Below are 4,828 nucleotides of genomic sequence, written 5' to 3' on the forward strand. Positions count from 1 at the left end.
CTTGTGTCCTGTTTCTTCCTGGGAACATGGGGGCAGAGGGAGGGGGAGAAGGCAGGGGAAGAAACTGACAGCCTGTTTTAGTTTGTTGGGCTGCCCCAGCAATGTCGGACAGACTGGGGGGCTTAAACAAGAGAATTTTATTTTCTCAGAGGTCTGGAGGCTAGAAGTCTAAAATCAAGGTGTTGGCAAGGTTGGTTTCTCCTGGGGCCTCCCTCTCCGGCTTGTAGACGGCTGTGTTCTCACTATGTCTTCACTCCGCATGTGTCTGTACCCTCATTTCCTCTTGTGAGCCGGTCCTATTGGATCAGGGACCACCCAATGACCTCGTATAAGCTTGATTACCTCTGTAAAGACTCTCTCTCCAAATACAAGCACACTCTGAGTTACTGGGGGTTAGGGTTGCAACATGAATTGGGTGAGGGAGGACACAGTTCAGCCCAGAACAAAACCCCCGCTGAGACAATCCCCAGATGCCTTCCCTTTGTCAGTCACGTCCAGAGGCCAGTATAGATACCAACCAGGACCCACTTCGGGGCAGTCAGAAGCCCCAGGAAGCTTCCAGGCCACGCCCAGGAACACTCAGCTATGGAGGGTTAGGGATGGAAAGAGTCCCTCGAGGTAAGATCCATTGGGGTGGGACCAAGGCACGAGCCGAGGAGACTAGCCACACGACGACCTCTCCCCTTCAGTCCCAAAGGTGTGACTGACTGGGTCGAATAGGAAATCACACCTCACACAGGCGTAGGGTTCAGAGTGAACTCGGGACTTCCGCTGTACCACGGGCATCATGGCCAACACCTGGGGTCATTCGAAATACAATTGCTTCCCCTCTAGCATGACCCTCCAAGCTCTGCTACATTTTGAGAGGGGAAAAATCCAACCACCTGACAAACAACCACTTACCTAACAATTCCCAGATGCACAAGGCCTCCCCACGACTCTCCTTTGCACCCCGGCACAGGTGCTCCTCTTCCGAGGAGCCGGACGTCCCTGTGGCCGCCTGGGAGCCGCAGGGAGGGAGTGGGAGAGGCAGGCGGAGGGCGAGCCCCTGTCGCTGTGCACTCCACTCCACCCATCCCTACCATACACCGCCGCCCCCAGTTTTCACTTTTGAAACAGGGCCCAGTCAGAAGCTCACTGGCCTTGTCCTTGCAGTGGTTCCTTCTAGAACTCCCACTGCACACCCTGGGAACTTATCGCCAGCTGAGCTGGGCCTTCCTGACAGGGTCCCACACCGCAGACTGAGGTGGCCGGGTGCTGGCGGCGGGCAGGAGTAACAGCAGCTGTCCCACAGAAGGAGGACCCTCGTTATTCATCTCGGCGCAGCGCCTCCAGCCTTCGCTGCGCGGCCACGTGCGGGCATCCGGCGCTGGGGCTCCGGCAGCCAACGAGGCAACCAGAGGACTCCCGCGTTGTGAGGACGGACTCCCCCACACACGTAATTACGAGATCCTGCGCTCCCCTGCACAAGTTCAGCGCTGAGACCGCTTCTGAACACAGCCCGCCAGCAGCGAGAGTTTTCGACACATCCCTAAATGCCACAGGCCTCCGTCCTGGGACGAGAAGGAACTGGCACCCCCGGTGACAAGTCCAGCGATACATCCCAAGGACTACAGGCGCAGGCTCTTCCGGCAGGAGAGTCTACACCTCCTTTTACTGCTGGGAAGCCTGGACCTGGAGCAGTGGCTAAGGGGGCGTGACTGGGGCAAGGGAGGGACGGTGCCCCCTTGTGGCCTACCCTGGAAAAACAGGCCTCCTTGCTTAGAAGGGCTTCCCATTATTATTTATTATCAATGACCATTAGCTGACACATTTACGTAGGATTTTGCATTTCACAATGTACTTTCCATCCCATGACCTCATCTGATGCTTGCAATGAGGTGCATGTTGTCATCTTACTTTTACAGAGGCCCAAAGAGTTTAAGCAATACTCATTAAAATAGTACTACTACTACTAATAATAAAAATAATAGTACCTGGGGTATTGAGCCCTTACTCTGTGCCTGGCCCTGGGAATTTGTTTTATACATATTTTCTCATTTGTGATATTTGTGGTGGTCCTTATGGTACAGATACAGAACAGGTTCCAAGCATTAGGCATGTGTCCAGGGTCCCATAACCGCTAAATAGCTCGGTTGGGAAGCAAACCTGGGACCATCCACCTCGGGTGACCCCGCACCTGCTCCAAGACAGGCCAACCATTTCATATATAAACTTGGAGAGAGAAGTGTCCAACCAGGATTGACCCTGCTACAGATCCCAACATGCTGTTGGTTCCAAGGGCATACTGTTGACCTTGAAACCAAGAGCCCCGAGCCCCTCTTGAGGCACCATCGTCTGCCTTCTGGTGTGCCCTGAGGAAATTGGCACCTCTGGCTCCGCAGAGAGAGATTTTACATCCTGCTTCAAGGAGAAGGGTTCCCCGGCTCCCTGAGAGTTGCTTCTCTCATATGGGGACAACAGAAAGTCACCCCAAAATTGCTGCAGGATGTGATTGGATGATCAAGACAAAGGAAGTGAAATGGAATGCTCTGGTCGCAAACAAAAGGGCTTGAAGGAAAGCTGCTGACCCTGAGGAAGCCTGAGGGAGCCCAGAGGAGGACAGTCTGGTCTGCAGGGGACTACATACCCCAGCAGTCCTGTGATCCTGGCTGCAGCCTGTACAGGCCAAGGTCATTGCTGTGAAGAGGGGACCCAGGCCTGTCTCTGCATTTCAGATCCAGACAGCCCCTCTCAGAGTCATGGGAGCAGGCAAAGTGGACACCAACTTATGGGATATGGGGATGGCACTCAAGTGGCTCACTCTGGGACACATAAAGACATGTCAGTTGCACTCCAACTTGTGGGAGGCTGGAAGGAACCCCAGCGACGTTAATTTAGACCCAAGCCATCTACCACTCCTACATCCCAGAACTATGTGTTTCCTTGGCCTGCTCATCCCAGAACAATTTCCGACAAAGCGGTGTACACATCTGCTTGCATACCTCCAGTGACAAGAACCTCACCACCTCACCAGTCGGCCATAAGTCCTTAGTCAGCTTTGATTGCCAGGAGGGCCTTCCCTTGTTTGGGGAAATTCTTATTTCTCCCAGTTTCTTCACTGCCTACAGAGATTAACAAACAATGGAGCCTGCTTCCTTGGACTCCTCTCCTCTAGGCTAAACAAGCCCAAGGCCCCCAGTAGGCCTTGGAGACTGAATTTAACTGTTTTTCTTACTGCACAATCAAGCCCTGATTTTAAGACCCCTTCACATCTTTGGAATCAGGACCCCTTCAAGAATCTAATAAAAGCTGTCAACCATCTCCATGGAAAATCATGCACACCCCCCAAAATGTTACATATTACGTCAGGGATTCCATGGACTCTAAGAACCCTTTCCTTAATGTCATAGTTTCTAGAAAGTGGTTGGCCTTCAGGGTTAATTTATGTATTTGACAAATGTTTAGGGAGGGCCCACTGCATGCCAGGTACTGTTTCAGGTGCCAGGACAGAAGTGTGAACAAACCAAATCCCAGCTGCAAGAGTTTACAGTCTAGAGCAGGAGACAGACACAAACAAGGAAGCCAACACATAGTCAGGCCAATTTTATATCGTGACACATTCAAGGAAGAAAATGAAAGGGAGTAATATAATAACAAGTGGCGTGATCAGGGCGCTATTTTAAGTTGGGAGGTCAGAGAGGGCTTGGGGTAGGGGGTGACATTTGACTAGAGCTCAGATGGCTGTGGGGACAAAAGGGCCTGTGGATCAGGCAGGAGCGAGGATGAGTGTCAAGACTCTGAGGCAGAGGAGGGCGGGCTCTTCATACAAGGAGAGCAGGGAGGCTGCAGCCTAGAGGGGAGGGGGCGTGAGATGGGGTTGAGGGGCACAGGGGCCGGGCAGGAGGGCCCCCCAGGGGCCACCGCATCTAAGTGCAGTGAGGGACACAGCCACATACAATTTGAAAGGCCACTCTTAAATGGGGCTGGGGGGTCGAAATGCATTCCCCTTTCACGTTTTCTTTTTCTTTTCTTTTTTTTTTTTTTAAGCTCTAGATCAGGTGCCCCTCCCCTTTCACACATCCCCATCTCTAGGAAGAAATCCTAGGGAAACAGAAAAGAAACTAACAGTGGTTACCCAGAAAAGCAAGACTTGCCAGCGTTTACACTTTACATTGCTGTAACCACAGGTGTGTATCACCTGCGTTAGCCTCCTGAGGCCTGCCCTAACAGATGGTCCCAAATGGGGTGGCCCGCCACAGCGGAGACGGACTCTCCTGCAGTTCCAGAGGCCAGAAATCTGAAATCAGGACAAGGGCAGAGCCCCGATCCCTCTGAAGGCGCTAGGGAAGCTCCTGTTCCTTGCTTCTTCTATCGTCTGGTGATTTCCTTGGCCAGAGGCCACATCACTCCGATCTTTGCCTGGAATTGCCTCCTCTTCTGTCTGTCAAATCTCCCCTGTGTGTCTCTTGTAAGGGGACTTATCACTGAATCAGGGCCCACCCAGAAAACTCAGCATGAGCTCTTCATCTCAAGATTCTTAACTTAGGGGTGCCTGGGTGGCTCAGTTAGTTGACTGTGTGCCTTCGGCTCAGGTCATGATCCCGGGGTCCTGGGATCGAACCCTGCCTCGGGCTTCCTGCTCCGCGGAATCCTGCTTCTCCCTCTGCCTGCCATTCCCCCTGCTTGTGCTGGCTCTCTCCCTCTCTGTCAAATAAATACATTTTTTAAATCTTAAAAAAAAAAAATCCTTAACTTAATCACATCTGCAAAAACCCTTTTTCCTAATAAGGTCATGTTCACAGATTCTAAGAACAGATCTGAACATACCTTTTGGGGGTACCACCAT

The sequence above is a fragment of the Ursus arctos genome, unplaced genomic scaffold (assembly GCF_023065955.2).
Source record: "Ursus arctos isolate Adak ecotype North America unplaced genomic scaffold, UrsArc2.0 scaffold_15, whole genome shotgun sequence".
Classification (NCBI taxonomy): Eukaryota; Metazoa; Chordata; class Mammalia; order Carnivora; family Ursidae; genus Ursus; species Ursus arctos.